The 26,391-nt window shown below is 47.5% G+C and overlaps 1 protein-coding gene across 4 annotated transcripts in view; it reads left to right on the plus strand.

Moving 5' to 3' along the window:
- The window catches only part of JAK1 (Janus kinase 1), a 490,769-nt gene that overhangs the window by 117,407 nt on the left and 346,971 nt on the right, over window positions 1-26,391 (plus strand). The window lies entirely within an intron of this gene.

Genomic DNA, 26,391 nt, shown 5'->3' on the forward strand with positions numbered 1-26,391 from the left:
TGCTTATTTGACTTCTCATGGGCATGACAAATGTTGGGTGTGTGTGGTGTTCAAAGTGCCACTAATGTAACTTTTTGTATAGTATCGGATACGTTCACAGCTGGATAGTTAACATACTGTAATGATATTACAATGATATTTCAAGATGTAACAGTGCCCAGAATGTTATAATAACTGTAACTTGTAGACCATGGGTACTCACTAACTTTCTCTCGGGGGCCAAATTTAGAGTGTGGTTTGTGGCCGAGGGCCGCCCCTGTGGAGGCGGGGTCAGTGGGGGGCGGGGCTAGAGTGGAAAAAAAAACGGTGACCATGAGGTTTAACATAGGCCCCTGCAGCGGATGCATTAGTCCACTGAGCCACCAGACACAACATGCACACACATGTCTGTCTCTGCCTGCGTGTCTCTGCCTGTGTGTCTCTATCTGTGTGTGTGTCTGTGTCTCTCTGTGTCTCGGTCTGTGTGTGCGTCTCTGTGTGGGCGTCTGTCTCTGTGTGGGCGTCTCTGTCTCTGTGTGTGCGTCTCTGTGTGGGCGTCTGTCTCTGTGGGCGTCTCTGTCTCTGTGTGTGCGTCTCTGTCTCTGTGTGTGTGTCTCTGTGCATCTCTCTCTGTGCATCTCTCTCTGTGCATCTCTCTCTGTGCGCGTCTGTGTGTGCGCGTCTCTGTGTGTGCGTCTCTGTCTCTGTGTGTGCGTCTCTGTGTGGGCGTCTGTCTCTGTGTGGGCGTCTCTGTCTCGGCGTCTCTGTCTCTGTGTGTGCGTCTCTGTGTGTGCGTCTCTGTCTCTGTGTGTGCGTCTCTGTCTCTGTGTGTGTGTCTCTGTGCATCTCTCTCTGTGCATCTCTCTCTGTGCACGTCTGTGTGTGCGCGTCTCTGTGTGTGCGTCTCTGTCTCTGTGTGTGCGTCTGTGTGTGCATCTGTGTGTGCGTCTGTCTCTTTGTGTGCGTCTTTGTCTCTTTGTGTTTTATCTCTGTGTGTGCGTCTCTCTGTGTGTGCATCTCTGTCTCTGTGTGTGCGTCTCTGTGTGTGCGTCTCTGTCTGTGCGTCTCTGTCTCTGTCTGTGCGTCTCTGTCTCTGTCTGTGCGTCTCTGTCTCTGTCTGTGCGTCTCTGTCTTTGTGTGCGTCTCTCTGTGTGTGAGTCTCTCTGTGTGTGCGTCTCTCTGTGTGTGCATCTGTCTGTGTGTGTCTCTGTGCGTCTGTGTGCGCCTCTCTGTGTGTGCACCTGTCTGTGTGTGCGTCTCTGTCTCTTCGTCTTTGTGTGTGCATCTGTTTCTTTGTGTGCATCTCTGTCTCTGTGTGCGCCTCTGTCTCTGTGTGTGTCTCTGTGTGCACGTCTGTCTCTGTGTGTGCGTCTGTCTCTGTGTGTGTCTCTGTGTGTGCGTCTCTGTCTCTGTGTGCGTCTGTCTCTGTGTGTACGTCTCTGTGTGTGCGTCTGTGTGTGCATCTGTGTGTGCGTCTCTGTCTCTTTGTGTGCGTCTCTGTCTCTTTGTGTGCGTCTCTGTGTCTTTGTGTGCGTCTCGGTCTCTGTGTTTTGTCTCTCTGTGTGTGCGTCTCTCTGTGTGTGCATCTCTGTCTCTGTGTGTGCGTCTCTGTGTGTGCGTCTGTCTGTGCGTCTCTGTCTCTGTCTGTGCGTCTCTGTCTCTGTCTGTGCGTCTCTGTCTGTGTGTGCGTCTCTGTCTTTGTGTGCGTCTCTCTGTGTGTGAGTCTCTCTGTGTGTGAGTCTCTCTGTGTGTGTGTGTCTCTCTGTGTGTGTGTGTCTCTCTGTGTGTGCGTCTCTCTGTGTGTGCATCTCTGTCTCTGTGTGTTTGTGTGTGTCTCTGTGCGTCTGTGTGCGCCTCTCTGTGTGTGCACCTGTCTGTGTGTGCGTCTCTGTCTCTTCGTCTTTGTGTGTGCATCTGTTTCTTTGTGTGCATCTCTGTCTCTGTGTGCGCCTCTGTCTCTGTGTGTGTCTCTGTGTGCACGTCTTTCTCTGTGTGTGCGTCTGTCTCTGTGTGTGCGTCTCTGTCTCTGTGTGCGTCTCTGTCTCTGTGTGCGTCTCTGTGTGTACGTCTGTGTGTATGTCTCTGTGTGTATGTCTCTGTGTGTATGTCTCTGTGTGTGCGTCTGTGTGTGCGTCTCTGTCTCTGTGTGCGTCTCTGTCTCTGTGTGTACGTCTGTGTGTATGTCTCTGTGTGTGCGTCTCTGTGTGTATGTCTCTGTGTGTGCGTCTCTGTGTGTATGTCTCTGTGTGTGCGTCTGTCTCTCTGTGCGTGTCTCAGTCTCTTTGTGTGCATCTCTGTCTCTGTGTGCGTCTGTGTGCGTGCGTCTGTGTGCGTGTGTCTGTGTGTGCGTGTCTCTGTGTGCGTGCCTCTGTGTGTGTGCGTGCCTTTGTGTGTGTGTGTGTGTGTGTGTGTGCGCGCGCGCCTCTCTGTGTGTGCCCGTCTCTTTGTGTGTGTGTGCGTGTCTCTGTGTGCGCCTGTCTCTGTGTGAGTCTCTGTGTCTGTCTCTGTGTGTGCCTCTGTCTCTGTGTGTGCCTCTGTCTCTGCGTCTGTCTGTGTGTGTATCTCTCCGTCTGTGTGTCTCTGTGTCTCGGTCTCTGTGTGTCTGTCTCTGTGTCTGTGTGTGTGCCTTTGTGTGCTTCTCTGTCTGTGTGTGTGTCTCTCTGCCTCTGTGTCTCTGTCTCCCTCTGTCTGTCTGTGTGTCTCTGTCTGTCTGTCTCTGTCCTGTGTGTCTGTCTGTGTGTCTCTATCTGTTTCTCTCTGTCTGTATGTGTCTCTCTGTCTCTGTGTGTCTCTCTGTCTCTGTGTCTCTCTGTCTCTGTGTCTCTCTGTCTCTCTCTGTCTCCGTCTCTATCTGCCTCAGTCTCTGTCTTTTGTGTGTCTCTCTTTCTGTCTGTGTTTGTCTGTCTCTGTGCGCCTCTGTGTGTGTGTCTCTGTGTCCGTCTCTGTGGGTGGAGTAAAGACAGCGGGAGAAGAGTACGTCATTGGCAACACAAAACAGGAAGCTTCCTAAAATGCTCTTTAAAAGTCAGCTGTGAAAAAGCTTACAGCTGACTTTTATAGGGCCTTTCAGGAAGCTGTACGACTGTGCCATGTGTAACGTCACAGAAGTCAGAGCCGGCAGTAAACACAGAAGATGGCTGCAGGAGCATACATAGAGAATACGTATTAATACTTTTTTGCAGAGTTGTGTTGTGTGTTTTGAGCTAGGGTGAGCTACGCGTTTTACAGCTGACTAATATTTCAGCAGAACTGTTGTACGTTTGTTGTTTTATGCAGGATTCCCGACGTTTGGTCCTGTAAGGAAAGAAGCCTGATCGGCCACGTAGGGTGCATAATTACAGTTTCAAAATTATTAAATGTGGTATACTAGGCAAAGCGGGGCACGATGTTTCAGTTATATAATAATGCTTTCTAGCTCTCTTTTGACCTCCCACAGTGGTAGAAAGTCCCTTCATGGTCCGAGGGTGGGAAATGACTGAATTCTGCCATTGCTGTGGAGCGTTAGATAATAATTAGCAAGCCAGCAAATGGGCTAGTGGGGTACTTCTCTACGTTGATGTCTTTACCGATAAGAAGATGAAACGTTTGAATGACTTTATGGCAGACTCAGATTGCAATCATTCTATGAGCCATGAATGGAGTACCACTAAATTGGGTAGTAGTTGTAGCATCTGGTATTTAAAGTGCATAGAAACAGCAGAAGTGAAGTATGAAGCGCATTATAAAAAAAATAACTATTATAGTTTTGAGGTCATTGCTGCATGACGAGCCCCCCGCCCCCACACCCGCCCAGCCCGGGCTGCGGTGCCGAGACTATCATTGTGGCACACAGAGGGCACTGTGCATGCCACTACACGCTCTGCGTGGCGAGAGCTACCTGAGGAGAGCCGGGGTGTGGGCACTGTCCACGTGGAGCCGGCGCGGCGCCCCCCCCTCTGCATGTGCACATTACAGACTCCCTGGGAAGGGATTGTAACTAGTGATAGGTGCCGGTGGAGACGCATTTCCAGTTCATTGCCCGACATAACGTGCCGTGCTGGTCGGATGTGCGGGGGGACGCTGGCGGACTCCCCCCTGCCGACGCTCCGCCGATCCACGGTGAACAACTGACGCACCCCTCATCTGATGCGCCCAGCACGGGAATTCCGCTTGTGATTTGTTGCACCTGAGCGCCTGCCCTTCCACGCCTCCTCTGGCACTAGCTGAAGATTTACAGCCTGTTAATCACTGCTACGCTGGGCACCGGCACCCTACCTACTACGCCGCCCATGTCTGGGGGTACCAGGGCAAGGACTGGCTCTGGAAGCACCCAATTGAAGGGGAAGATGGAGAAGTCCACGAAAACGACAGATTCTGACCCTACGACAGTTAAACTTGACACAATGCTGGCGGCCAGGGAGCGCTTGGAAAAATTGATGCAGCTCGCCCGCACCTCCATGGAGGCCAAGATAGATGGTGTGGCTGTAGATCTAACTCACCTGCGCGCCGACCATAAGAAATTGGCGGAGCGCACCACCACCCTGGAGGGCAATGTAGCGGACCTTACACCCCGAATTACCCAGACTGACAAGCAAATGCGAGACATACTCAACAGAGTTGAATTCTTAGAAGACCGTGCTGAGGACGCTGAGGGGCGGGCACGGAGAAACAACGTAAGAATTGTAGGAGTGCCGGAACGGTGAGAGGGGAGAGAGCCTGCGACGCGTATGGAAAGCTGGCTGAAAACATTATTAGCGGATGGCGCATTGTCACCTCACTTTGTTGTGGAGCGGGTGCACCGTGTACCGACAAGACCACTACCCACAGGGTCTAACCCCAGACCCATGCTCCTCAGAATATTGAACTACCGTGATTAAGACTCCATATTGCGAGAGACCAGACTGCTCCGAGATGTTCGCATTGACAATGCCAAAATCATGTTCTTTCCAGACTACACGATTCAAGTCCAGCGGCAAAGACACTCCTTTCTAGCAGTCGAGCAAAGATTACGCCAACTGGAACTCAAGTACTCCCTGCTTTTCCCTGCCAGATTGCGAGTGATAGCTCAAGACAAAACGCACTTCTTTGCCAGCCCGGAGGAGGTTGAAGCTTGGCTGGACGGTGGAGCGGCTGGGGGCTCCAGACCAACCTCGGCTTCTTCACTTTTGCCACGCTTCCGAGGACCTAGACGACACCGCAGAAATAAATCATCGCCGGCCCGCAAGACACGGACAGCGACGGGGGTTGGCCCGCCATCGGAGCTAGTGCATAGTGAACAGAGAGATGCTCTCCGAATGGTGACGGAACTCAGTGGCTCCCCGAGCACGGATGCCGCCCTAGAGGCCAGCCCGCGGGAACTGCCCAGCGACAATGAAAACATCTATGGACTGCCCGATTCTCAAATGTCCACGGAAAGGCCGGACGTAACTCCGCAGACGGCAGATCTGATCCATTGAAAGGACGTCCACATCACTTGAAACGGATTCTCTGCTCCACAGCGAGTTGGCATTCCTAATTAGCTGAGAGACAGCCAAGTTCATGGCCCTGACAACAGCTAAAACCTGGACGCCTATCACACTCTTTGTCATTGTCGCAAGGCGCAGTGAGTATCAATGCTGAGGTGATTGCTTCCTGGGGGGTGTGCCCTGGCGGGGACTCCCCGGTGAACTGTCTGAGTGTTACTGAATGGCGCTTGGTTGTCCGGGTGAAATGCTATGGAGGCTGCTGGGCCCTCTGATGTACTCACTGACTCTGAAGCCCAAATGTAACAAACTGAGCCATTTCTAGCTGGAACACTTACTGTCAGGCATAACTGACATAGAATGCCTGGGGAGGGAGGCGTTTGCTCTACTTGCCTCATAGTTGCAACGTCACCGTTGTCACGTGCACAGCGACCCCCCTGGACTTGAATGTTCGTTACCTCTTTAGAGAGTTTGGATGGCGGCATGTTTGGCAGTCGACCTTTTGGTATTCTCCAGTTGTTGTGTTTTCCTTGGTTCAATGCTCCACTTGGATTGCATTTTTATTTTTATTTTGTGCAGTCTATCCAGACAATCGCTGAAGCGTCTTTGATTGTTTGCGGGGGGGGCGGTGGGGGGCCGGAGTGGCAGCTCGCAGTAGAAATGTGGCGCAGTGGGGGAGTCACCTGAAACTACAATGTAATTGATAAAAAATATGCATGTGGAATGTACGTGGAATGCATACGCCCTCATGCAGGTACCAAATCTTTTCATATCTAAAACGGCACCGGATTCACATAGCCCTCTTACAGAAAACACATTTGAATGGCGCGGAAGTGCAGAAGCTACATCGCAGATGGCGCGGGCAACTTTATGCCACTAAGTATTCGTCCTATGCTCGTGGGACGCTACTGTGGGTAAGACCCGGGACACCTTTTGTGATTTCATGTTCCCACATAGACACGGAGGGCAGATTCGTAATGGTACAGGGTATGCTTGATGGTCAATCAGTGGTCCTGGCATCGTTATATGCCCCTAACACAGATCAGGAAGGTTTTCTTACGCAATGATCTACGACATTGGCGCCCTGGCATGGGGTCCCCTGGGTTCTGGGAGGTGACTATAATTGTGTGCTCGATATCTCCCTAGACCGCTCTTTCCCGCCCCTGTCTGGCACTCCTGTACACGAGGCTATGAAGGCGTTGACTAGCTGGGCATTGCAGTGGGATCTACATGACGCCTGGCGAAGTCTCAACCCAGCCACAAAGATATACTCTTATTACTCGGGCGCAACACACTACACGTTAGATTGGATAGGTACATGCTATCGGGCGAGCTGCTCCCGCATGTTGCCGATACATACTATATGGGCCGCACCCACTCCGATCATAATCCGCATATCCTAGAGTTGGCATGGACACGCCCACACCCGCCTATACCCACTTGAAGACTTCAACCTGATCTCCTACTAGACGCCTCCTTTCGCAACTCACTACACGCGCATCTTGCTCAATACTTTGAAATAAATAATAATACCGCATCCACCCCCCAAATCGATTGGGATGCATTTAAGGTGGTAATCAGGGGTCATTGCCTGGGCACACAGGCTGGCATGCGGAAACAGTTCGATAAAGACCAAACACACATTGAAGCTGATTTACTCCGCAAGGAGCGCGAATCGGTGGAGGGAAGCAGCAAATCATTACACGAGGCACGCACAGGGCATGCAAGACTATTAAAAAGACTGCGTCACCTTAACTATGAGGCCCACTCAGCACGCACACACCATCTCGGTGATAAGCCGGGAAAGTTGCTGGCATGGCTGATCCAACAAGATACTCGGATGACGCCAGTGGCGGCAATATGCACTAGCCAGGGAGATGTAGTATATACACAACGCAACATACACTATGCTTTCGTACATCATTACACGTCATTATATCAGTCTAGACTACGAGTCTCTCTTACTGACATAACCACATACCTCTCCGACATAGTGCTGCCAGGAACGGGTGACGCACAGCGAGATGATCTGGAGGCCCCACTTACACCCGACGAACTACGCACCGTCATTTTTTCCCTTTCTAATGGCAAGTCCCCAGGCCCGGAGGGGCTGCCAGCTGAATGTTTTAAAGCCTTTTCGGACTTACTGATCCCCGAGCTACTGAGAGTATACACGGCGGCCATCTTGGACTCCTCCCTCCCCCCCACCTTGAACGAGGCCAACCGTATCTCCCTCCCTAAGCCTGGCAGAGACTGCACGCACCTAGGCTCGTACCGCCCACTAGCCCTTCTCAATACTGATTACAAGATACTATCTTCTGTACTGGCCCATCGACTGGCCCCCTTAGTCCCAACTCTTGTACACAGCGACCAAAATGGTTTTGTCCCCACCCGAAGCACCTCCCACAATATACGGCGCTTGTTCAAAGTGCAAAGATATGCCGCACAGCGATGGCCCAGATCCGGATGCTTGGTACTGGACCTTGAAAAGGCTTTCGATTCTGTGGAGTGGCCCTACCTGGTAGAAGTGTTGCGGAAATTTGACCTCGGAGACGATTATATTCAAATGGTGGGATTGTTATATCATAAACCCACAGTACGAGTACGCACCGGTACATTGCTATCAGACACTATTCGTGTTAAAAGGGGCACTAGACAGGGATGCCCTCTGTCCCCGCTACTTTTTTCGTTGGCAATGGAACCCCTGACGGCACTACTAAGAGAGCAAGGCATAGAGTGGGGGATCCCCCTAGCGGATGGGCTGCATACGGTATCTTTGTATGCCGACGACTTATTATTATATGTCAATGACCTGATCCGCTTGCCGTTAGCCCTGTCTGATGCTTTTCGCGCCTTTGAAGCTATGTCGGGACTGAAGGTCAATTGGGCCAAATCTGGAGTGTATTCCTTTAGTGCGGACGCACAGGAATGTGAGATCCGCATTAATGACGAGAGACTCACTTGGCACCCCACCACGTTCCGCTATCTTGGAATCTATATTTACAGAACTCTACCTGATGTGTTAGAGGGCAACCTAGTACGTGCTATATCCTCCCTGCAAGCGCAGATGTCCTTCTGGAAAACCCTCTTCCTGAACGTGCCTGCTCGAGTCACGCAGACGAAAATGATTGTTTTACCCAGACTATTGTATTATTATGCTAACATCCCGGTGTATGTCCCGACTCGCATATTCCGAGAGCTGGAAACCTCAATCAGAGGCCTAATATGGAACGCAGGGAGACCGCGTGTGGCGCAGAAGAAGCTCTGTGCACCACCCGACGCTGGAGGTCTGGCAGTCCCCAATCAGTAGCTGTACTACCTGGCAGCGCAGCTGCAATGGGTAGCTGGATGGCTAAGCGGGAAGAACATGTGTGATACCGCCACGGACGCCACGGTCTGGACCCACACACAAATTCACACCCTGTTTCATCCCCTGACCAAAGTCTCTTGCCCAACACAATTGCATTTGGCAGTGGCTCGCAAATGCTATATTAGAAGTTTAAAGCTCACCTGTGCTGTGATACCGTACGCCCCGGTACTTCCACTGCTGGGCACACCCAGAGTTGGAGGAGCAGTAACAGAAGCAGCACTAGAGCGCTGGACGCAGGTCGAAGTAGACACAGTGGGAGATTCATATGCCGAAGGCGCTTTGGTTCCGTTCGAGACACTAGCAACGGACACGGGCCTCCCAACCGGGCAGTTTCTCCTACACGCAACACTTTTACATCTATATTCACGGAGGTGGGGAGACCTCTCTGAGGAACTGCTGACACACCTACTAGTACAATACCTACATGTCATGGTACATGGCTCTCATGTGGAACATTGGCTGGTGCAAGCTCTCCTGACCCACACGCAATGCTCCTCCCAAAAACTGCGAGACAAATGGGTAGAAGACAGGGAGAAGGCATGGACGGACAGGGAATGGGCGGCGGTACTGGCCGGTGCCACCAACATTCCGCGCAACTCCCGCTTCAAACTTCTCCAACTCTACATCATACACCGCGCATACCTGTCACCTAATAAAGCCAATAGGTATTTCGAGATCACAACGTCGGCGTGTCCGAGGTGCTCCCTTGTGGGCGCAGATCTTCTTCATATGTTGTGATCATGCCCCACACTACGGACATATTGGCACACTGTGACAGATATACTGACGGAGGGTGCAGGCGAGGAACTGCGACACACATGGGAGGCATGCATACTGGGCCTGTACAAGAGAACGAAACTTAACAAAGTCCCTACTAGATTCTGGGACCTTGGGCTTATCACAGCGAAGAGGCTAATCACCAAACATTTGAAACGCAGTGAACCCCCACAGGCAACACATTGACGTACCTCTTTTGACAACTGGGCGAGGGCGGAGAGCGTAACCCTTCATAGAGACGAAACTGCGGGACTACGCAAATATCCCATTGCACAAAGCTGGTATGATACCCTGAAGTCTTTCATCGAGCATGTCACAATAGAGGAATTGACTAGATGGGGCCTCCTCTAGCATCACCAGGATGGTAGACGGGGGGGGGGGGGGGCTGTGCGCATGCATAATTGTTTGGTACCTGACACATACATACAGCATATTTCAGTTACACCATGCAATGACGCTGCTGCACACTCATTGAGAACCCTATACCCACGGGATCACGAAACTGGCACCTTTGGGGCACGGAGACATACTCTTTTTCCTTCCTGGGAGGTTTCGTTCACGGTGGGCTTCCTCTACTTCCGGCTCCCGCACTGACCTTTCCCCAGAACCGAAGACACATATTCACAGCATCAAATTGATAGACTCCCTGCACACCAATTTTGGTTTTTTTTCCCTTTTCTCTTCTTTTGACATTCTATTTTAGCGTTTCTACGTTTCTTTTACAATTGTTCTAGTAGTTCAGATGCTTTGAATATCATATTATTTAGGACTGGGCCAGAATTACAACCTGTAGTGACAACAAGTAGTAGGAGGAAAAAGGACAGCCTGCAGGGAAGATAACAAAGAAGGGCAAATATTTAGTCTCCCGCGATGGGTGAAATTTCAAAGGCTTGTAACCTTGAACTGTTGCTTCTGCCAGTCACACCTCGGCCTGGTAGGAGAGGGCCGAGCTAGCCCCGGTTTGTTTTGAGACTCACTTTGGATGGGTCTTCTTTTAGCAGAGCCGGGTGTCTGATGTTGACCTCCTCTTGATAAATTGGGGATCACCTCTGTGGGGCTCACAGGTTATCAGTTCCACAAGAGGAAAAAACTTGGAGCAGGTCAAAAAGAAAAGGGCCGGGTAGAGCACTTCTAAGCCCTGCAGAAGAGGACCTCTGTCCCAGAGGGATTTAAGAATGTTCAAGGCTTCTTCCTCCATAGGCCAGTCTGGAGTGACCTCAGTTGACGTGCAGCAGGGCTCTGAAGGCACTCTTGCTCGGCTGGTGGCCCCTAGACCCGTGTCCCCGACAGTTGCTCTGCACAGCAAAGGCCGAGGGAGAGGGATATTGTCCTCGACCAACTAGTGAGAGTTGTGGAACTCGAGGATTATAACTCTCCGTAATGTAAACCCACAGGCTGTTCAGTCTGCTCCTCTTCTGGGACTCCAGGGATGTGCTGCGAGTCCCGAGTCAAAACGAGGCACCTGTAGCTCGACGAGGCTTGGACGATGGTGCTGAGAGTTCACGGGCTCGAGGAAAGGCGCCATGTTCTGATCGGCGGAACAAAGCAGCCGTCAAAAGGGGACATCTAACCGGAGAGTGTGTGGGTCGACCAGCCGCACTGCACCGAAGGCGTTGTCGGCGAGCTGTGCCGGGGTGAAGAGGACAGACCTGTAACCAGTGAGACAGCTGGAGCGGGGATCTGTCTAATCTGTTCACCTCTCTGCGACCCCTCGCCCGCCTTCACATGGGAACAAACCTTGGTCAGGTTAGAGATGCAGCCTGTGAGTCCTTCGCGGTTCAGTATTGGGGATTACCGGCTACAAATGAGAAATGGTTCACTTTGACTTCTTTAGTCGGCTTAATACATTAGCTCTGCTTAATAGAAATAAAGATTTCTGAGATGCACTGCGTGAACTGTGCGTTTACCCTATAAGTGTTCTAAAAGCTGCTCCAGTAGTGTGAATCGTTGCTGAACAGATATCTGTGATTAATGTCCCTAACAGCCCAGATTCCCGCTGTCATCCAGACGGGGGCCAAGTTGAGTTTAATTATATAATGTTCTATTCATAACTTTGATTCAGGGCTCTATAAGTTAATTGCTTTACAAGTGGTTCGCTAATGTCTTCGCTTAGAGATGTGGTGATAATAGATCTGTTATATTGACAGGTAGCATGCGAGCTTTGAACGCGTGGCAGCGGACTGGACTGAGAGCCCAGATCTGCAGTGAGTGTAGTCAGAACCGAAGAGGGATTTAAGAATGTTATGCTGTGCCCTCTAAGGTGCTGCGACGCCTCATCAGCGGTAGGAAGCGCTATATAAAAGCATTTACAGTGCACCAATACACTGTATATTTTCATTTTTCGGGAGCAAGGAAGTGTCTGATTGCTGGTTGGTCATTTACAAGTAATAGAGATGTGCCCGGTGTTTATTTTAGTTCTACTAGGAGAATCCACAGTAGTTTTTCCTTCCTCGTTTTGTCTCCAAAGCCACATTATACACGATTTCGTCAGTGATCCCTTGCAGCTGTTCTCCTTGGAGACTGTGAAGTGCTCCACCGAGATGTGCTCTTGGCCTAATCTTCCCATCTGTTTTTAGGTCTCGCCCTGGAACAGGGACAGAGACTCTATAGCTGTCTGATGCCGGGGAATGAGGGACACAAAACTGGCACGATTTTTAGCAGTCGGATTTGGCTGCGCGAACGCGCACGTTCCGTCCTGCGCCGCCCTCCCAGCCTACTGCGCATGCGCCGCCCTCCCAGCCTACCGCGCATGCATGCATGCACACACACAGACACACACACACACGTCGCAGACAGACACTCGCTCACACACACACCCCCTCCCTCACAGTCACACACACGCACTCCAAGACACATACACACACGCACGCACACACATACACACACATACACAGGCCGCCTCCCCCCCGCGCCTACATGCTCCTCTCCCTCCGCCCGCCCGCCGCTCAGCAACGCACTCACCGGCTTCCTCTCCTCAGCTGCAAGGCCCGGCAGCAGGACTCTTCTTCCCTCCTTCGGCACCGGGGCGCAGGGTAGGCTCCTGCCTGCTCCGGTGCTCCCTGCTCCCAACACGGCTCCAATCGCGGCTCTTCCGTGGGAGGCGGGGTAGGCTCCCGCCCTCCTACTTCCTGTTTCCGGGTGTCGCGCCGGCCTGCCTGACTTCCTGGTCGCAGGCCGGCAGAGTAACGAGGATGTTTTGCGGTATGTATTTATTTATTTAATTATGCATTTTTATATAGCGCAGACTTTACCCGAAGGCGGTATTTATTTTTTTATGTATTTATGCATTTTTATATAGCGCGGACTTTACCCGAAGGCGGTATTTCTTTATTCATGTATTTATGCATTTTTATATAGCGCGGACTTTACCCGAAGGCGGTAATGCTTGCCTTAGCGTAATGGTGTTCCTTCTTAATTTATTGGTGGTGTCCCTGTTAGAATTATTCCCACTTTTAGTCTAGCAATGCTTGGCATGATGTTGGCATCTTTGGCATTATTGAGCCCATCCCTGGTATAATGGGACCACAACGTATTGTGGGCATTCTTGACCCAATTGTGCTTCTCTTCACCAGCGGTGATGGTCATCCCTGGCATGCGATGGGTGTTCATGGAATTGGATGTTGATATGTAGACATGTAAAGCCAGACTCTGTCCATGGGGCAGTAATATTCATGAGTACTTGATGACATGGAGATCAAAAATACAACTAAAACTGAAAAGCCATTATTTTGAGAGACTGTCATATTTGTTTTTGGGAATCAGAAATATTTATTAAAATGAAATGCTTGTAATAACAAGCCAATGCATGATTACCAGCTGTGATCGTGTTTTCAAAATGTTTGTAAAGTTGATGTTAAAGTGATAATTCATGCTAATTTCTGTAGTCTTATTTACATCTTGTTTACAATTATACTATACTACTAATGTATGTTTACTAGCCATAACTGTACTGTTATATGTTACATTTTAATTACAGTGTTTGCCTTTTACAATCATTTTCTTACAAACTACCTCGTAAAACAAAAATATTTAGGGCTAAAATATTTTGCACTGTTTGCACAATATATTTGTGATGTTTACACTTACCTATTTGAAATTAAAATGTACAAATGGACATTTAGTCAATTACCATTAAAAAGTTTAACTTTTTTGCTAAGATATTCTTGTAATCTTTTATGCAAACAAATTTAAATACTGCATAAATAATTTTAACAACAAATACTTTATATGTAGCTTTTTATGTACATAAGAAAACTATAGCATAAAGCAAAAAACATTGCCATTTACAATAATAATAGCTCAAACTTAAATAATGCGAGACCTATTGCATTGCAAATGCTTGTTTTGACAGACTGCTGCCTTCCTTAGTACAGCAGACAACACAGTTTGCCAAATGAATGTCCTTGCTGCATTGTCTGGGACCCTGCGTATCACAGTTGAAGGTTTGAAGGTCTGGACCGAGGACCTCTCGGCCTCACTCGATCACCAGAGACTGTGTGTGCTCAGACATAGGCTTGGGCAGACGACCTCTTTGTCATAGTGACTGCAGGCAGCTCTTGAGGATTCTTCTTGGACCATCTTGGGAATGGACCGAAGCGTTTCTGAGCGCTGTGTGGTGATGACCGCTCCCATGAAGCCTGCCCATGGTGAGCCCTGTACCTGCGAAGAGTCGCTTCCAGGCCAGATGTGCTGACCATGTTTGCCAGCAGTGCTCTGATCCCATTGCTGCCCTAAAACTGCAGTCTAGGAATATATACAATTTGACTTAAATAAAGGCGGCACCCTATTATTAAGGACATTTCTTTCCCTCCGTGCTTAATAGGAGGAAAAGACGCCGATGTAAGACACGCGCTTTTGATTGCTTCCTCGCTGAAACTTAAGTCCAAACTCTGTGTACCTGTACCGGGACTTTGGACATCTCCACTTGGTCTTCCTTATATTGTGAAGCGATGTTTTGAACTTGGAGGAATTTGACTTAGTCTGGGCGTATGGCTCATGGACTGATCACCGTACTGTTCTTTCATTATTAAATATATATATATCCTTGCCCTGATGAGGTCTTTTGACATAAATGCCTGACGAAACACATGCTGGCAAGACCTTTTGGCTATCCTGTGGCTGAGGGATTTTCAAATTAGGAACTGTGGCAAGAATTCTTTTGGTTACCCTGTGGTTGGAGTATATCCAAATAAGAACTGTTAACTCAGAAGATACCATGAAAATAGAAAAATAAAGAGAAGAAAAGAAACTTAATACCACTGAAGAGATTTCTTTATTGATATGTACACTTATTTTTGCAAGCGTTGCTCAGGTTTGAAATTGTGATTGCACTCCCATACCTGATTTGGGATGCTACGTTTGCTGTAGTGACTCTTCTGTTTAAGTCCATAATGGAATATACCAATTGCTTCTCTCTTTACCTAATAAAAAAGCTCTTCTCTTTATTTAACTGCAGCAGAGCTCTTTTTTCACATCTTTATAAGATTTCAGACTCTCCACTCAACACAATTTGAGACAATTTGGGAACCTTTGGTACGAGCGTAATACTTTGTCCGCCTGGAATTATTAAATGGTTGCCTGGTAGGAACTACACATTCCCCCGTCCACATCCACATCCACGGCTTGCATGTTTTGCTTACTAGAAATCAAACACGAGAGTCAGCCACTTACTCAATATGGCCAAGTAGGAGAGGTCCTCAGTATAGCACTTTATTCTCAAACATTTAAAGACAAGTATACACTACTGTGAGTTGTGATAATGCACAATTGCAGGACCATGCCATGTTCATCCCTCTAAGTAATTTACAGTCAAAAAGAGTGTCCTCCGATAGGAATGGCCCTGCATGTGGCATAGATGGACTGACATGGCAGACTTGAAGACATTCTCTCTTTTATATGCCTTGCTCTCTTTCGTCAGCTGAGACAAGAAATGTGACTACTGTAATGTATCTGCCATAATGATTGTAAGATCCATATCCATACAGCTAGAGCCATAGTTCAATGCATTGGAAACACCCTGGACAAGAACATTTGTACATTTTTGCCCCACTCGAAGACTTTTCCTCTGGGTAGTTTGGGTACCCTGGGACCTGTGGAAAAGTAAATTTTACCATGTTCTGTGTCCCTACGCGTCCTCCATCATATGTTATGTGTGCATGATTAATATGCATATGTATTCCCCATGTTCGATTAAAGACGCAATTACAGTTGTGTCCATCTCTAGTATGCCAGTTTCCAGTTCTCGTGAATACTACGAATATCAGACCTCTTTAAAGTTACATTGCCACGTTTCTCAGTGTACACGTTATTCCATTGTAAAGTTCCCGTTTCTAGGCCTCAAAAGGGCCTGGACACCAGATTCAGCTCCTGTCTCCTGAGCCTCGCTGAGGAGCGATACAGCCCCCACCTGTATCCTCGACCCTTCACTTACTTCCTGCCTTGCAGTGCCCGGTTCAGCCTGGCTCTGCCTCTGAGTCTGCCAAGAGTATGTTATGATTCTAGTTATCAGTCCAGCCCTCCTTCTCTGCATTCTTAAAGCTACTGAATCGCATCAATAGTTACCGTCATAGTCTAGCCTTTACGTCTCCATGTTAGAGAAATACTGTATTAATGATCATTTAATATTCTTCATCACGCACTACATGTAGAATAATGCATGCTCCAGTCTTAGAGTCTGTTCGCCTTTACCCCGATAACTTTTGGATTCTATCAACATGTTCTCTAAACATCAGATACTAGATACTGCTTAGGTACATGTCGCCCTGACTCTCCAGACTTCAGTCTCTGCTCCTAGCACAGAGTTCATAGCCCCCAGCTTCTCCTAGTAACACGTCATTGTCAGTTTGCGCGCACCATTAGGTCAGAGGTCCCGGCTCCTTAGGTAGCCCCCTCCATGTTTCCGCCCCATTTATGACATATTCTGTTACGTTTGCATCACATGTCTATGTATACGCCCCTGTTACACCCATTTTCACCCTTATCTTTCGCGACTGCTATTGACCACACCCACTGCTCCGCCTATCATATGTACTGTAATGCAACTGTTTTAGTATATATGTTCGTGTATTGTTATTAAATATTAGCGCGCTCATCCCAGATCCTGCCCGGCAGCTGTCGGGGCCCCCCTGTCAGGCTCTGCCATCCTATTCCTATGCAGGTTGTCCTGTTCCTGTCCTTTATGCTGTAATAAACCTGCAAAACTCCTACTACCTCGAATCTTGACTCTTATTTATTGAGCTATCTGTTATTCATTTATCCATTCAAAAATAGAGGTATTATTTATTTATTTACCACATAATGGCGCCCGAACAGGGACTTGCCCTTTCCCCACGCGCCGGTGAAGCCACGCCGGCCCCCTGACCCTCTGCAGCCGTGACGGAACCATACCGTGCACGTGCAGATATTTCTGCTTCAAGTATCCCTCAGGCCCACGGAGGAGACGGAGGTGGCGGTCCAGCATCCAGACGAGGCGGTGGAGGAACGCGGCAAGTCCCGACCAGAGCCCAAGCCGAGAGTCCAAGGTCCGAGGTATCCGGAGGCCCACCCGTAACAGAAGTCCGAAGTTCGTCCGTCCGGCGTCGAAGCAGTCCAGTCCAGTCCGAGGCCTTCCGCTCTTGCTGCCCGGTGAGTACCGTTGCTGGGTAGTATCTAGACAGGGTCAATCTAAATTGTCTCTGGTCCGATGGGTCTGGGTACGCAGATCTGAAACGAAGTGTTCACCTAGGTGGATACGGGTCTTGATGCGTCCCTTTATGGGACCGGTATGTTCCGTGCTGTTTCAGCAGCGCATCCAGTAATTCTAGTCTGTTCCGTTCTCGAGAAATTCATGTGTTTCTGTTCTCAGTGTTCCAGGTAGTATTCTGTCCGAACTGTTGCTTCATAATGTTATTCAATGTATTTTCAATGTTGTGGTATGCCTGAATTGTTTTCTCAATTGTTATTGTTCCTCGTGTATTGTATTGTGTTCAGATTCAAGTTTGCAATGTCCCTCTTTTCGAGATTACGTCAGTTAAAAACTAGAAAGGGTCTGCTAGAAGAAGCAGTTCCTGTCCCGCCTAGGGACAGTCCAGGTCATTTTATGTATCAAAAGCATGGCATAAGTGCCATACTATATCTAGATTTATGGGTAGAGTATACCAAACAGTTAGAAGAAAAGTATAGATGGCCCGTATCGGGTACATGGGATGCCGAGTGCATCATGAGAGTAGAAGAAGCATTATGGAAAAAGAAAGCCAGACAGTCACAGAAAGATGCCATTGAGTTATGGCGCAAAGAATCTCATAAAAGAACCAAAAAAGAAATCAGAAAGTCAGAACTAAGTAGAGAATCCTTGGAACGAGCCCAGGAAAGGGAACTAATCGAGATAGGTGAACGAGTTAAAACCGAACAGTCAGACAGACAGAGGCATGCTCTTATTAAGGGTATGTATCCTCTTCTTGCCGAGGGCTTGCCAAAAGCGACCCCAGAGGCATCCAGTAATTTCCCGCCACCATTAGTTCCGCTCAAGCTACGTCACAAACCGACCGCAGCTGATATTTTCATTTCGTCCTATTTGGACGACACAGTCCCAGAATATGCAAATCCTGTTCCTGCTCCGCCAGTCCCTGTAAATCAGGCACTTCCTGCTCCTCCAGACACCGGAGTACCTGTTACGGTACCCCCGGTCCAGCCCGCCATACAAGTCCAGCCTGCATTTCCATTTCCCACTCTGCCAGGACGAAGAGCATCAGTAGACGACTCTAGTTTAGGGGCCACAGGGGGAGGTCCTCCAGGAACCCCGCCGCCACACAAGCGTTTAACGTTAGCCGAATTACATGCACAAGCGTCACAGCGTACGCCCAGATATCAGTCTGTTGCAGAAATAAGAAAAGCCCTTACCGAATGTGGCTATGATCCAGTCCCAGGCGAGGATAATATGGTTTTATATTCATTACGCGTGAGAAAGGTGACCGAGTATCTAGTCACTTTACCGAATATGAAGGAAGATCTAGACAGAATATATCGTTTCATCCGTACAGGGGATGATCCAGAAAGTATTAGTGAAGTCATGTCTCAAAGGAAAGCTGAGATCCAGCTCATGTTATTAAAGTTCCTGATTAATTGTCTAATAAGAGAACAAGATTCCCCGACTAAAGATCAGGCCGAAATGAAAATCCTGACAAGGTGGAGTGATAATATAGCCGAGGGTAAGCATAAGACCATCAGTAGTATAGAGAGTATGTACAAGAAAATTCGTAAAGAAATAATAAGGATACATGAACAACGTAAAGCAGCACAAGTAAGCGAGAAAGAAAATGACTCTTCTACTGAAGAGGTAGAGGACGAGAATCCCGCCAGAATAGCGTATGTAGGAAAATCTAGATTTCCAGATCGCCATTTGCGCCTAGAACACAAGTCAGTTTTACATCATCCAGCACCAGAACAAGGTTCTCTAGAACAAGTATTTCAAGCTACCGATCACTTTCTGAAATCACGAATCGGTTATAGTGAGTTAAGTACTATGCATGAACAAGAACTAGTCCGATCAGCAGTCCGATGGATTACTGATTCTACCACTTTTCCAGACGAAATAGTGGCACAAATGTTTCTGAAAATGCCCCCAGCCGAGCAACGACTGGCGGGTATGTATATGATCCAGCACCTCATTACATTGTATGAGGATCAACATTCTGATCCAGGTCCGTTACATGATGTCCTGAACGAGTTACTCCAGTATAAATGGAAAGGTTTAGGTACCGATTTGATTAGTGTCATTCTAGAACAGCGCCACAAATACAGAACGTTTCTGAACCCACATTTTGTTCATGCCTCACCCCCAGAAAGTAAACCCTTTTACATAGACAGACAGAATCCGTTACGAGAAGTGCATCCAGTTAAGACAGAGGGTGGTGAAATGCAACGAGTGTTTGTTTACACCCCTATCACAAAGATGGAACTCTTAGAGATGAAAAAATTAATTCCCTGTCATGACAAAGATCCAGCAGGGTTCCACCGAGAATTAAAAGACATGCTCCGTATGGGAGAATACACGTATCCAGATATCATTAAAATGTTAAAAGTCTTGTTGCCCGCAGGGGTATATGAGAAACTCAAGGAAAAAGAATGGGAGGTGGGAGAGAAAAAGATCGATTGGGCAGTTCTAGAAGCTGAAGATAAGGCACGAGTACCAGGTACCGGTCTTGGAGATAAATGTAAAGAATTACCTGAACTATTAATACAAGTTTTGCCCAGACTATTAGCAACTAAAAAGGAAGACTGGGATGCAATCTCAGCATGTAAACAGAAACAAGACGAAGATATTAGTGATTTTTACTCTAGATTTGAAAAATGTTTTATTATAAACAGTGGCCTCAAAACGAGTAGTGAATCATACCCTCATCTTTTTGTTACTAAACTAGTCGAGAATTCAAGTCCACAAGTTAAGAATCGAGTTTTGAAAGTCGAAAGTACCTGGCAAGCTAATACCCCGTCCCAGATGTTACAAATGCTTCAATACCACCAGAATAGAATCAGAGAAGAGCAAGATCACGAGAGAAAACGTATGAAAGACACGAAAATGAAAGTACTAGTTGCACAATCTGTTCCTCAAGACAGTCAGAAGAGGGGACCAAATCAAGCCAGTCATCCTGCAGCTCCCGTTAAAGGGAACTGCAATTATTGTAAACAGCCAGGTCATTTTATAAATGAGTGTGCAGTTCTGAAACACAACATAGCTACCGGTAAAACTAAAGAAAGACCACGTCCGCCTAGACAAGAACAAGTTTCACAGACTCCTCAGTCACAGAATGCACCACAGACAGTTACAGCACCGCAGCCTATCGCTGCAACACAGCATGTTACACAGCAGATGTACCAGTATGCACAGTCTGAGTATCCAGAGTATCAGCCATATTCATGAAACAGCCTAGAGAGGGAGGTAGGCTTGCCTCTCATCGAGATACCTGTAGATCAAGAAGGTCCCTATGTTCATAGTCAAGTATTAGGGAAAGATAGAAAGTTTCTGATTGATACAGGGGCAAGTAGGACCACTATAAGTCACGCCGAAGTTCCAGGGGCTCCGCTCTCAGGCTCTAGAAATGTTTCCCTTGGATTTTCAGGAAAACCTATTGTAAATGAAATATCAAAGCCAGTTACTCTAGAAGTAGGTCCACTGTCCCGCACTACTGATCTGTTACTTACTAAGTCATGTCCAGAGAATCTATTAGGCATTAAAACACTGAAAGAATTAGGTGCAGTCATATGCTGCTCCCCAGAGGGAATACGATTGTTCCTACGTGACTTCAAGGGTCACTATGTATTACGAGATTTTGATCCGAGATTGTCTAATGTTCCGCAGCATCTATGGGCGCAAGGTCCAACTGATGTTGGCTTTATGCAAATCACACCCCATCGTGTGACTCTCAAGCCAAGTGTAGTCCTGCCACGAATAAGACAGTACAGACTGCCACCTGAGGCTGTAGCAGCCTTATCCAAAATTATTGACGAGCTCATGGCTCAAGGAGTAGTTGTAGAAACTGACTCCAATGTATGCAATTCTCCGATCATTCCTGTTATGAAACGTACTGATCCAAATGCACCTCCAGTATATCGTTTAGTGATTGACCTTCGAGAACTTAATAAATGTATTATTCCCCAGTACCCAGTTGTCCCAGATATCTCTTCCCTATTGACAGCCATTGATTCCGAAGCCACATTTTTTACAGTCATAGACCTCAAGAATGCGTTTTTCAGTGTCCCCATTCATCCAGACAGCCAGTTCCTTTTCGGATTTTGTTTAAATGGAAGGAGCTATATGTTCACACGAGCTCCTCAAGGTTTCACAGAAAGTCCAAGTATTTACAGTCAAGCACTCAAGAGACAACTAGACAACATTCACATGCCAACTGACACTGCCCTGCTCCAGTATGTCGATGATCTACTGATCACAGCCCGTTCTGAACATGCTTGCGAGCGAGCCTCACTTACAGTCTTGTATTTCCTAGCCGAGATGGGGCACAAGGTGTCCCCTTCTAAGCTTCAATTCTGTGTCCAGCAAGTGGTCTACTTAGGACACTTACTGTCCAAGAGGGGTAGGCAGTTGACACCAGACCGTATCCAGTTAATAGCGAGTCTTCCTCAGCCCAAGACCCAGAAGGAGGTACGTGCTTTTATCGGCCTCACTTCTTATTGCAGACAATGGATTCCTTAGTATGCATTTCTAGCTAAACCACTGATACAGTTAACGACACAGGAGGCAGCCGTATCGACTGTCCTCCCTTGGACATCTGAACATACATTTAGTTTTAATGAATTAAAGAAAGCCCTATGTCAAGCTCCAGTTCTAGCAACACCGAACTACAGTAAGTCTTTTACACTTTTCGTCACAGAACGCGAAGGTACAGCATTATCTGTCCTCACACAAGATCAAGCAGGACAATACAAGCCTTGTGCTTATTTTTCGAGCACATTAGATCCTGTAGCCCAGGCACTGCCTGCGTGCCTCAAGTCAGTTGCAGCCACAGCACTTGCTATCAGACAAAGTGATTCCATAGTGTTAGGACACTCCCTGACAGTACAAGTTCCACACTCCGTGGAAGTTCTTTTAAACCGAACACAAACTCAGCACTTGACAATTGCACGATTGACAGGTTATGAACTGACACTGTTCCAGCCACACATAGAAATCAGACGCTGCAACGTTTTAAATCCTGCTACATTGTTACCATTAGTTACTTCGAATTCTGCCACACACGACTGTGTGGAAGTAGTTAACATCATGACAAAACCAAGACAAGATCTGACAGATATTCCATTACCAGATCCAGACCTGACACTTTATGTGGATGGTTCATGTATGAGAACAAATACAGGAGAACTAGTAGCCGCGTATGCAGTGACTACTGACACTGAAGTTATTGAAACACACCGTATTGACACCCTGTCTGCTCAAGCAGCAGAGCTAGTTGCTCTGACACAAGCCTGCATACACGCCAAGAACCTGAAAGTTAATGTTTATACAGATTCACGCTACGCATTCGGAGTTGTACACGACTTCGGAGTGCTCTGGCAAGAGAGAGGTTTCATGACTTCTCATGGAACCAAGATTCAGCATGGTCTCCTTATTCAAGCTCTGTTAGATGCAATACACTTACCGACATCCATTGCTATCATGAAGTGCAAAGCACATACGAAAGTTACTGACACTATTTCTCAAGGTAATGACCTAGCAGATCGCACAGCCAAGCTTACAGCACAGACACCAGACATTCCAGTTAATAAGACACCGACATACACTCCAGATCCAACTACCTGTAAGACAGTTAAGGACCCCACTCAAGATGTCATAGATATCCAGTTACATGCTACTCCCGATGAAATCAAGAAATGGTCCGAACAAGGAGGGGTACAGACAGATCAAGGATGGTTAACAAAGGGTAAAGCCACATGGTTTCTCCCCGACTCCATGGTTCAAGTCATTATCAATACCGCACATAGTCCAGCACATTTAGGAGAAAAAGCTATGTTAGACAGTATCCAGAATATTTGGTTCAACAAGCATTTACGAGCTGCAGCCAAGCAGAAAGTCCGTACCTGTATGATATGTTGTCAGTTTAATCCAGGTAAAAGTGTCCCGGTGGAACAAGGTGGATTCCAGCCTCCTGACCACCCTTTTGAAGTCCTCCAGATGGATTATATTCAGATGGAGCGATGTCGAGGTTTCAAGTATGTCCTTGTAGTTGTATGCGCTTTGTCCAGGTGGACAGAGGCATATCCAGTTCCAGACTACACAGCCGCGACCACTGCCAAGCAGTTGGTTCGTGAGTTCTTCCCCCGTTACGGACTCCCTAGGGTCGTATATTCTGACAACGGACAGCCATTCTCATCTGAACTCATGAAACATGTGTCCCTTTTGTTAGGGTACCAGTGGAAGTTCCATTGTGTACGCCATCCTGAAGCAGCCGGTCTCGTAGAGAGACATAATCAGACTCTGAAAATTCGAATTGCAAAGGTTTGTCAAGAGAAAGGTGTGGACTGGCTAGTAGCTCTGCCGGTCGCCCTGTTCTATATGCGCATGGTCGCACATTCCAGATCAGGTCTGTCCCCGTATGAGGTAGTTTTCGGCCGCCCCCCTAACATGTGGGGTACTCCTAGACCCCGAAGTATTACCGATGTTTCAAGTAATATGCTGACAGATTACCTAGCTTCCTTGATGTCTGCCCTCAACTCTTGTCGTTCACAGGTTGCCGCCGCATTTCCAGACAATACCGAGGTGGCACCGCATGAAATCGTTCCCGGATCCATGGTCCTAGTGCGAAATTTCGATCGTTCAAGTCCGCTGGAGCCTCGCTGGAAGGAGCCCCGACAGGTCCTCCTGGCCACCCGCACAGCCGTGAAGTTGGAGGGACGCAAAGGCTGGGTGCATCTTTCGCATATCAAAAAGTTTTATGGATTGAAACCAATTTCAAAGAACATTTCCGAGGATTTAAAGGACTGCCAAAGTACTATTCTTAAGGACTGTCCCGCAAAAGACACTGATACTGCACCCTCCCTGTTAGAGACAACTCCGCAACAGGAGTATAAGAAAAAGTTAAGGTCTAGTAAAATAAGTCAGCCAGTTTGATTGTCTAAGTCCTCCCCTAGGTGAAACGGTTAGACCGGTTTCTGACATGTATAAAATAGACCCCCATAGTGAGAGAGTTAGTCAAAACTCAATCCGATGTATCTTTTTTCTATGTTTCATATTATTTCTCAGTATTATGATTTCCTGCACCAGTTATGCGTTTTATCTGTATTTTCCAGTTCCTCATGTAAATAAGTCCTCTAATGTTACAGTAGAGCACACGTTTAGTGATCTGCCTCCTCATGAACTCTCTTACCGCCTCGCTATGCGTAACAATTCTTTTATCCGCATGTTACATTATTCACACCAGACCAGCAATGCCACTAATTGTTGGGTGTGTGGTCGACTCCCCCCTTTCCAGACACCGAAGGGAGTTCTGCCACTCTTTCCTTATCCATTTTCACATAATGGTTCGTGTGGAGCATGGTCCACGTTAACGTCATCCTCAACAGATATGTCTTTTCTTAACAGTACATGTTTCCCAGACAAGCAAGGTCTTCCCCACAGAACAGGGTTAGATCTAGAAAACGAAGTTTACAATTTAGGTAATTATTCTTCGAATTTCATGGTCCTGAATGTTCAGTCTGATTCCACTCCAGACTTACCTGCTATTTCAGTACTACCAGTCAAAGGCGAATTATGTGTTAGAAATAATGGTTCCGTACATGTAGGACACAGCGATTGTACTACTATTTTCAAGTACAGTGACAGTGGGAAATCTATTTTCAAAGCTTCACGTCATTCTTATTTTATTTGTGGTCAGACCGCATATGTTCGTCTGCCCCTCGATTGGGAGGGAACCTGTTACATTGCCTTCCTACTGCCACCTGTTTTCCTAGCTCCATCTGATTATCACAGAAACACACATCTAGTACACATTAGACATAAAAGGGAGATCGAGTCCCCGATTGTCGATTATACTGAAACTGCTCTAGAACAGTATACAGATTTCAATAGAGGTTTCTTCTTCTTTATAGGACCTATCCAGAATAGTAAGCTAATTCGTAGGTTAACCAGAACCCTTGAAGCAGTAGTCAATGAGACTGCCTCTGCCCTAGGTAATTTAACCGAAGAGCAATCTGCTATGAGATTTGTCGTGCTCCAGAATCGTCTCGTCCTTGACGTCATACTGGCCGATAGGGGCGGGGCCTGTAGAGTCATCGGATCTAGTTGCTGCATTTTCATTCCAAATAACGCGCCGTCTGTTTATTCAGCTATAACCAGACTCCATAAAATTGCCCATCTGTTACACCAAGATCCAGGCACCTGGACATGGTCCGGTTGGTTCTGGAATATAATTTCCGCTTGGGGATGGAAAGTCTTGTCCTTTCTAGGTATTGCAGTAGCGATCATATTCAGCTGCTGCCTCTGTATACAATGTGGCCCTGCGATTTGCGGCATTTGTGCTACCTCTTGTATTCCTAGTCCCAAGCCCCGTTCTAAATCCCGTTCCAAGAAAATTCGAGACGAGCAAATGATACTGTATGAAATGATAGATGGTATCATGAATATTGATGTTTCCTGATGGAAACGTAGTGACAAGGAGGGAATGTGGAAAAGTAAATTTTACCATGTTCTGTGTCCCTACGCGTCCTCCATCATATGTTATGTGTGCATGATTAATATGCATATGTATTCCCCATGTTCGATTAAAGACGCAATTACAGTTGTGTCCATCTCTAGTATGCCAGTTTCCAGTTCTCGTGAATACTACGAATATCAGACCTCTTTAAAGTTACATTGCCACGTTTCTCAGTGTACACGTTATTCCATTGTAAAGTTCCCGTTTCTAGGCCTCAAAAGGGCCTGGACACCAGATTCAGCTCCTGTCTCCTGAGCCTCGCTGAGGAGCGATACAGCCCCCACCTGTATCCTCGACCCTTCACTTACTTCCTGCCTTGCAGTGCCCGGTTCAGCCTGGCTCTGCCTCTGAGTCTGCCAAGAGTATGTTATGATTCCAGTTATCAGTTAGTCCTCCTTCTCTGCATCCCTAAAGCTACTGAATCGCATCAATAGTTACCATCATAGTCTAGCCTTTGTGTCTCCATGTTGGAGAAATACTGTATTAATGATCATTTAATATTCTTCATCACGCACTACATGTAGAATAATGCATGCTCCAGTCTTAGAGTCTGTTCGCCTTTACCCCGATAACTTTTGGATTCTATCAACATGTTCTCTAAACATCAGATACTAGATACTGCTTAGGTACATGTCGCCCTGAC

Source organism: Lissotriton helveticus, chromosome 1_2 (genome assembly GCF_964261635.1).
Source record: "Lissotriton helveticus chromosome 1_2, aLisHel1.1, whole genome shotgun sequence".
In the NCBI taxonomy this organism is placed as follows: domain Eukaryota; kingdom Metazoa; phylum Chordata; class Amphibia; order Caudata; family Salamandridae; genus Lissotriton; species Lissotriton helveticus.